General features: G+C 32.6%; 1 long non-coding RNA gene across 1 annotated transcript; it reads right to left on the reverse strand.

The window, feature by feature from the left end:
* LOC110265738 lies at positions 4,648 to 5,000 on the reverse strand. Its single transcript, XR_002351994.1, has 2 exons — positions 4,844 to 5,000; positions 4,648 to 4,736 (listed from the first exon to the last, which is right to left on the reverse strand). It is a non-coding gene; the product is annotated as an uncharacterized LOC110265738 (long non-coding RNA).

Below are 10,153 nucleotides of genomic sequence, written 5' to 3' on the forward strand. Positions count from 1 at the left end.
TGTGCACTCCTTAAGCTCGTACCGGCACACTCCCTTTCCACAACTATAGTCACTTTTTTCATTAGCATCTTCGTAACAATTCAATGCAAAAGCCTCCCGTCCCACTTCTTTCACTAGCACATGGAATCTACTGATACCTATTGTGGTATGGACCCCTTCATTAATCATATCCATGATACAAGTATCAATTTGCACTCGTTCAACACTAAAAGATATGCACGATTTTGTCACTTTGTCACAACTGACTACTTCCCCCCATTGGCCTCCTAACATACCAAAGGTATCTGCTGACCACGCATGTAACGGAACCCCGTAACATTCTAACCACTACTCTTCGAGTTTCACATCGCTCTGTCTCATCCCATCTCCATATACTATAGAAGAATTGCAAGAGACTATGCATTTTAAACGTATATGCTTCTTCCGCACTCAATACATAATCAAAAGTCAAAAGAACTTTATATGCTCCCAGTTCCCGTACTTGGACAACTTGAGGCAGATTTTTTCCAATCATCATTTTCAAGGAACTTAAATCAATTGCCTTCGTCGTACTACCGACCAGACTTCTCTGTAGCCACTCCAGATTCTCTTTCACCACCGACACTTCCACTTTCTTTGTCCACCCATTTCCATGCGATTTTGACTCTTTTTGGTGCCTTGTTAGTTCTGAGAATTTGTCTTGTTCCGACTATTACCTCCTTCCTGAGCTCTCTTTCGGACCTTTGTCTTAGTTGTTCGTCTATACTTCGCTTCTCCCACGTACACAATCTTTCCTCTCAACCTCATACGATTCATTTCTGTTATAGCCTTCACAGCTCCACCTTTCGTTGTGTATCGGATGAACGCAAAAACATACATATTACCACATTTTTGTTTTCGTGATACATAAATATCATTAATGTGTCCAATACAATTAAACAGATGGAATAATTCATTCTTCGAAATATTTTCGGGGAGATTATCAACAAATATGAAAAAAGACTCGTTTTCCAACCGTTGATACTCTTCTCGATTCCAAATTTTGTGATCTCTTATATGTTCTCTAGTTCTAACCCACTTTGTGTTTTTCACCCCAGTCTCACTCCTTCTCTCATCTCTCACTCCTAAAATAAACTGAATCAATACAAACTAAAATAGTTTGAATCGAATTAGATTAAATTTAAAATTAAAATCAAACCAATCCAATCCAAACTGCAACAAATTATATACTTCGGATTGAATTGGTTTTTCCTTCAAAATTAATCTAAATGGCACCATAAATATCTCGAATTTTACGCATGATAATACATAGAATTATAGGTGTTGACGGTGCAATTTAAAAAATAAATTTTAAGAGTATAATTTGTTCCCTCTTAGATTATCACTTACCTGAGCTTCGCAGTGTTTTATCTTTAATTTTAAGAGTTCCCTCTTTTGAGTCGAATTTCAACGAAATGTTAAAAAAATATAAGAGATGCAGAGTGAACTAATGGTAAGTTTTATTTGTGTATGAGTATGAACAAATATGACAATTAAGTATCCATTGTATCACTACAAATAATCAAACTTGTATCAATACAATCCACCCTCAACACCCACCTCCCCCACCAAAACAAAAAAAAATTGGAACACATTCCACCCTCTTCATTAAACCAACTCATGAAGTTGCGAAAACGATTTCTTCTTCCTCTAACCACTCCCTTTATCCTCTTGCTTCTGATGGCTTATGATTTGTCCAATTGAGTATCCATTTTTCTCTTTTTGACCAACAAAATTATTGATAAAAGTGGGAGCTTCTTTTCTGGGGTCGGAGGAAGAAAAAAAGTGAGCAACACATGGATTTACTCGGAGCCCGGCGTTAGAAATTACAAATTAGAAGCTTTAGTGCTCCACCATCTAACAATCGCTAGAGGTGACAAAAATTCTGAAATATATATGCTCTAATTTATCATACATGATTAAACCCAAGAAGGCTGAAAATTAAGTCAGATAAAAATGAACGATCAACAGAGAGTGTGGTGGTCATAATCATAGACCCCAAAAGTAATTTGCCTCCACTTTATGTTTTGAATATTTTCGTTGATTTTATTTTCATTTATTATTAGTAATTTGAAACAAAAGAAAGAATTGTCTCGAACCATTTAGGTCATTAGTTTTTTCTCCCCCAATTAACACTGTACTAATTTTAAAATTAATTATTTAAAGTTCACATTTTTTAGAAACATATTACTAAGAAGTTACAATTATGTATAATAATAAGAAATGAATTTTGATACACTAGGAAGCAGTTTTATACTTGCATCTAATTACATAACGTTCATTAGAAAAAATAATTACCTTTTATATAGACCACGTGAATGATAATTTAAAGAGAAAATACCACTCTCCTCTCCTGCAATATGCTAAAATGACACTCCCTTCCCCTCTATTTATAAAATGTGTATTCTCCTCCCTTATCACTTTTAAAAAATCTCATCTTTAATCCATTTTAAATTTTTTTTTGGTTAACTAATGTTAACTTTATCTATTTTCAAGAAAAAATAAATTATTTTTTACAAAAATACCCTTTAACAAAATTTTTTTGTCATTATATTTTGCTTAAGATTTGATTTTTGAAATTAAAGTTGATGACTTGACTAACAAGAAACTAAAAGATATGATTCTAGAATTTAAAGATTGAACTTTTCTTAACAAGAAAGTAACAAACTTGAAATTTTTTTAATCAAAACATTAAATGTTAGTAAAATTTTCGAAAATTATGAAATAAAGTTAAGAAAAAGATTTTGAAAATTAATTTTTTAAAAAAAATATTTTGATAAAATATAATTTAATCAATAAAAAATAATTTATTAAAGAGTATTTTGGTAAGCAAAATTTAATAATAAAAAATAAAATTTTTGCTAAAAGATATTTTTATAAAAAATAATTTATTTTTCTTAAAAAATGAATAAAGTTAACATTAATTAATATAAAAAATTTAAAACGGATTAAAGAGGAAGTTTTTAAAAAGTTATAAGAGAGAAAAATATACATTTTATAAATAAAGGGGAGTATCATTTTAGTATCTCATAGGGAAGGAGAATTGTGTTTTCTCTAATCTAAAATAATAACATATATAATTTAACGACGGTGTAAAGTGCATCAAAATAAAATATTTTTGGATTTCCTTCTTTATGTTTTGTGATACTTTCAATCTTTGAAAACATTTGTCACAATCTAAATTGATTAATTTGGATTTTTTTTTCCCTATCCTACAATCTATCTTAATTTATATTTCAGATTGAGAAAATTTTGGGAGCTAAAATAGCACATCAAATATTACGGCCAAAAATTAATATAAGAAAAAATATCCAAAAATTAATTAAAAAAATCTCAATTTAATTTTTTTTTAAATATTCGGCCAGAAGTAGTATATATCATCAAAATGGGCCAACAGTCGTGATTAACGGCGTTATAGAAGGTGCACTACAAAAAATATCGTTAAAATTGACAGCTAAATCGACGGTCAAGCTGCCGATAATATTAAAAGTCGACGACAAAATCGAAGGCAAAAGTGGTCGCTATTAAATTGGTCGATTTTTTAAAATTCTAATAAAATCGACAGCTTTTATAGCTATCGATAATAATCTAATAAAATCGACAACATTTTTGTCTATAATATGAGTTTGAGAATTTTGCTTTCTTCATAAAATCGACGACATTGCCGTCGATATTATTATATAAAATCGACAAAAGGACCGTCGATTTAATTATTTAGATATCAACACATGCTTAATAAAATCGATAACATGGCCGTCGATTTAATTACTTACTGTATTTTTTTTGTATATTTTAAATTTAAAAAGCGACAACTCTGCTGTCAACTTTAATAGCTATAATTTTTTTTATTTGAAAAATAGTAGACAATTAATACAAATAAACTTTTAAATATAGAAATAAAATGTATACAAAATATTAGATAAATAAACTTCTAAATATAAAAATAAAATTTATACTAAATATTAGATAATTAGTTTACAAACTTATCAAAATAATAAATAATCCTCTAACATAAAGACTCTAGACAAGATAAATAACTAAACTTAGAGTTATATTCGTTTAAATTCAATCTACTAATAATACAAAATATTCAAAGCAAAGTAAATAACCTACTCATACTCATCTAAATAATCATCCGAGTCATCAAGATCGTCAGAATCATCGTCCATTTGAGAAGTCTGTGGTTGCAGAATAGGTGGGAGTTTTCTACCTGGGGCTGTGCTTTTCTGTGAGCTTGGAAAAGTAAAAGGAGGAGGTGGGAGAACACGTGATCCAGAACTACTAGGACCCATGACCCTCACATACTCAGTCAAGCTGCTCAATTGATGACTAAACTGATCCATCTGTGAGTTACTGGTGTTGAGATCCTCACGCAAGGATTCAACAGTCTGTTGTTACTCTCTTTTCTCCCTTTGATAGCGATCTTCAAGCTCTCTATATTTAGCGGCATGTTGTTCAACTTCCCTATTGAGTATTGTAATTTGTTCTCTAAGATCTAAAACATAAGTGCTGGTGGTCGTGGTTGGCCCATCAACTCGAGGTCGCACCATGGAAGAGTCCCTTACCTCACTCATGCCATATACCCTACCTCTTCGTTTTTCACCCACTGTTTCAATCCATATGCTTTCCTCAGAGACAGGCGGTAGATCAGTTACACCAGCCTCTATAGCAGCCTGCCGCTCTTACTTAGCCTGAAACATACGCTCTTGAAATATATCCTACAATGAGGAGAAATGATTGATAAACTACTAGAAGTATCAATAATGCAAAAATTAAGGGGATATGTGAAAAAAATAAGTCCAACATTACAATGAAGGTAAGTTACCTTTGTCTTTCGAGAGTGTTCATCAACCCATTGAGTCCTATCCTCTTTGCGAGTGTGAGTGTGCTCAAAAAACTTATGCATATGTGATGGTCTTCCAAGTGAATGATTCTACATAATGTAACCAAATTATCAACAAATATGAGTGTACAATTGATATGTACTGAACTAAACCACTGCACTTAGATAGAGCAGCTCATAAAAGCATGCTCATAAAAGAGAACTCATAAAAGCATAGTTTGGCAGAAGTAGAGGCAAAACAATATTAATTAAAGAAAAACAAAATCAACAACATCATCATCATCAAAGGAAGAGGCAGCAACAACAACATAATAATAATCTTCCAAGGCAACTATTTGATGTTAACTTCTCAGAGAAGAGAAAGGTTCCTAATGCATTAGATTCTCTTCACAATCGTTGATGACTTCAAGCCTTCATTTTCTTTGCATATTGTTATTCATGTTTGAGTTTTGAGATTACAAAACCAATTAAAATAGCAAATTATATTTTATAGAGTTCAGAGGTTCATTCTCTGTTAAATTGTGGAAGCTAAGGAAGGTTAGTACTTTGACAACGTCCAATATGCATAGGTTAGGAATTTGATTATCAAAATGAAATTGTCCGTTGTAAGTATAGTCCTAACCCAACAAATTGACCATCGATCAAATGTTATCACAATTCAAACCAAATATATTAACCGAGAGTATTTAACTCCCGGGTCGTCTTCCCTAGGATGCAATTGGAAGTGTTACGCTTTCGGTTGTGGGGGGCAAGAAGGGGTTTGTAATCAAAGAACAAAAGATTAAAAGAACTTAAGAAATCAAAGAACTAAGGAATGATCGAAATTGTAATTAATGCAAGTAAAGAGGGAATGAGATCAAAACTAGTGGAAAATGCAAAGATATGTAAAAGAGCCTTGACTTGGGAATAAGAGGATCTAAGGAATCCTATCATTGCCATAACCACAACTATGGTAATTATCATGAGTCAATCTCGCTTAGTTAACCCCAAACATCGAGAAGTAAGTCAAGCAAGCATAATTGACCTTAATCCATAAGTCCTAACCAACTTACCAAACTAGTTGATAAAAGGCTAGCTTTAATAGAAACAAGAGTCAACTAACTCCCCAAGAATCACCACTAAATGTCGGACATTATGACTCTAGTATCCTAGGAACTCAAACCCCAAGCCTAGGTGTGAAAATCTACTCAAAATCTAAAGTTGGCATTTTCACAAACACCTTGTGTGCATAAAAGTAAAACATGGAAAATTGTAAAAGAAAATGAATAACTATAACCAACTATTCACAAAATCAAATATAAACAAGCAATCAAACATAAAAAGAGCATAAAACATTAAATTTATCTATCAAAACTTTAAGAAACTCAAAATTGTATATATAAACAAAGTAACTTGAACCCTAAGAAAATAAAGGCAAAGGTAATGTAATTAAAGAGAAGATCAAGAGTACTTACAATAAAAGGAACAAAAATCCAAAGAAAAGCTTGCTATAAAATGCTACAATGGAGATGGGAATGAAACCCTAGGAGAGCAATTTCTACTCTACTCCTACTCCTACTCCTATGGAAGCTTCCTAATACTAAAAACTAAGACTAAACCTAATGAAAATCTCATGTGTTGATATGTGTTGATATCCCCTTCATATAGCACTTCAATTCAGCATCTAGCCTTCCAAAATTGGGCCAAAAGCCCTCAAAAATCGCGCAACACATGTTTCATTAATGAAATCACGTGCAGGGTCCTGTGCGTACGCATAGATGTGTGCGTACGCACACTTGGCTGAATTTTCTCCTGTGCGTACGCACAGGTGCTTGTGCGCACGCACACTTGTCTGTGTGTGCTTTTCCTTGTTTTCTTCATGTGTTCTCCCTTGTACATGCTTTTTTCCACTTTGTGCGCACGCACACTTGTCTGTGTGTGCTTTTCCTTGTTTTCTTCATGTGTTCTCCCTTGTACATGTTTTTTCAATTATTTTTATTTTATATTTTTTATTTCATTATTTAGCTCATATTTTGAAATAAAGCTGAAGAAATCCAAAAGTCAAAGCTTCAATTTAGATCAAAAGAATAATAATATAAACTAACATCAAATCAACTCTATAAATAATAGTATAAATTATGATGGCAACTAATAGTATAAAGTAAAAAAGAGGGTTTTATAAGCAACTTATCAAGCGTAACCTCGCTTCTGGAAAGGTGGTGCTTCCTGCCGTGTGAAGAGAGGTACCTCAAGTCGATTTTCTGGCAACTGTATTTCTCGGGTAGGGGTGGCAGTGGGGCGGGTAGGGGCAGGTTTTTGCCCTACCCGACCCGCGACTTGGAAGCCGGAGGGCGGAGGGAGCGCAGAGGATTTGGGACTGAGAGGCGGCGCGGAGGAGGAGCGAAGGCACAGGCGGCTTGAAGGAGACGCGGAAGAGATAGCAGAAGCGCGTTGTAGAGGAGTGGCAATGAGACGATTCGACGAGTTGCGATGGCAGAGACGAGTTGCGCGGAGGAGCTGAGGAGGAGCGACAGGCACATGCGGCTTGAAGGAGACGCAGAACTGGAGCAGATTAGACGGCGGCACTGGATTGAACTGAACCGAGGCTATGGTTTTGGAGAAGAGCTTTCTGAAGTGACAAAGGGGGTGGCTAACCCTAATTGAGTGTCTGAGTGACGTTGAGAACTGAGGTTATGAGAAATTGAGAACCCTAATTGCAAAAAAATTATATATATATATATATATATATATATATGCACTCCGGGGCGGGTTTACCATGAACCCGACCCTGCCCCGCCCCGCCCCGCTTATCAACCCGCCACGATTCAGACCCGCCCCGCTCCGAGTCGGGTTCAAACCCGCCCCGACCGGGTAGGGGCGGGGCGGGTACCCGCGGGTACGGATACTGCTGTCATCCCTATTTCTCGCCTGTAATTGTCTATAGGCATCAGTGTCCCAACATCTCATCAATTCACCAAGAATTTTTTGTGGGATCCAATATGGACGGGCACTTTTTTTGTGAATGGCATGGAGCATACCTCGCAAGCGCTTGGCAGCTCTAAACTTCCAAACTTGATAGATATCATCCTCTTCCATGTCAAGAATGTTAAAGCATTTCTATTTTTAAAAAAATAATATCTTATTATTATATAACATACTATGATACATATTTACCCTCTACTCTATCCATTCTGTCCACCATATCTTTTTTAATCTTAATTTATCTAAAAATATTAGGTAGTAGTAGTCTGAATTACTGAAAAATCTTACAAGTCAAGTAACCAAGAGATTCCAAAAAGTAAGACTCAAATTCTTCTTGGGTAGTAGCTATAATAATTGGTGTTTCTAAAGTTTATATAGTATGATCATTACCCTTATAAATCAATATATATTTCGTCCATGATGTAAGGACATACATGTTAACTAAAGCAGCCAGCAAGTATATATATAAATCAGATGATATAGTATATAATATGGCATTGAAATTTTAAACAACAAGATCCGAGAAAAAAATGTATCAGCAACAAATTAGCCCTTCATCACGTTGAAAATAAACAGATTATGACATGTACTTTAGTAATTAATTAATGAGATTAGCATGTGCAGTAAAAACATGCAGGTCCTTAAAAACTCAGCCATATAATTTTTCAAGTTAATTACTGTAATATAGTAATTAAAATTTACTTTCCACTCTGTCCACCATATTTTTCGAGTATCATCATCTGCCTCATCAAAATTCAGCCAAGGCTTGTTGTAATTTTCCTTAAAAACTTGAGAAATATGCTTCAAACCGGGCTTAGGTGGGTGCCAAATACATCAAAAACAAAAAAAAAATGATAAGGACAGATTACTTAGTAAAAATGAGACATGCAATTCATAAAATTTAAAGCAAATAAGAAACCATTTGGCACCATCATATCTAAACTTGGGAGCACTTGTGCTGGAGTGACCAGTGGCGGTGGATATTTTGTTAATGTGATTAAGTGTAATTTACTTAGATGTGATTAAAAATAATTGAATACTATGTACAGTAAAAAATTGATATTATTGAAAGATAAAATTAAAATTTATTTTTATGTATTATTTTTGTCCCCAACGTTTTCGTCCTATTTAAGTTCCTAACGTTTCAAAATCATCATCAATTTTGTCCCGCCGTCAATTCTGTTAACGGATCCCTACGGCAGGATAACATTGAGTCAATTTTAAAACGTTAAGAATTTAAATAGGACGATTGAAACGTTAGGGGCAACTTTGGAACTTACCCCAAACGTTGGGGACAAAAACGATACTTTACTCTTTTTAAAAAAAATGAATACTTATATATATACCATTTGTTATATTATGTTTATCCCAAAATAAAATATAAATAATTCTTTTGTGTTTTATGTTAAAAAGATATTTTGCTAAACTTAATACATAATAATAATAATAATATTAAATTTGATTTAGTATAAAAAATAAATAAATAAACTCAAAAAATAGTGATAGTTAATTTCATTATATTAGTTAATTAATTGATCATTAAATTAAAACTTAGTTTTCTAATTAAATACAACTTAAATTATTAGTGATTTTTTAAAAATTATTTAAGATAAAAAAATATATTATCTATATATTAATATACTATAAAAATAATATTTAGTCATGTTAAAAATAAAAAGAAAGCCATTATAAATTATTTTTTTCGTTATTTTGAATATTATATTGTGTGTATGAAATTATATTTTTATTATTTTAAATATTATAATAAGTGATTGTGTATATATTTTTAGTTCTTAACAATATGTATAGATAGTTCTAATCTAAAATTTTAAATATATCTAAACTAATTTGGATTGATCAAGTGATCAGCTTATTCGTCCGCTTAAGTAAGTATTGGGAGTTCGAATTTCATTTTGTATGTGTAGCAACTCATTGTCGGCCAATTGCAGACTCTTAACTAGAACTCAAATTCACCACGGATTAGTCATTTAACTTATTGAATATCGTGGGAAGCCAAAAAATATATATACTTAAATTTTATTATATTTTTGCCTAACTACTACATTTTTTTGGTACGTTACTGGCCACGAGCATTATTTGAAATTAAACAAAACCAACAAATACTAGTATAAGTTGCCTATACAAAATATTTGACACTTTTTCCAGTATTTGATAATTTACACTTTGAAAAAGTAATCTCTTAAGTCTTTTATATGTTATTAAAAAGAGAACAACAATAACACATAGATTCTCACATAAAAACTCACACTCTTATATATATATATGAAATAAAATCTAATCATTATAATATATTTTTAAACTAATATAACC

This window comes from Arachis ipaensis, chromosome B08 (genome assembly GCF_000816755.2).
Source record: "Arachis ipaensis cultivar K30076 chromosome B08, Araip1.1, whole genome shotgun sequence".
Taxonomy (NCBI): domain Eukaryota; kingdom Viridiplantae; phylum Streptophyta; class Magnoliopsida; order Fabales; family Fabaceae; genus Arachis; species Arachis ipaensis.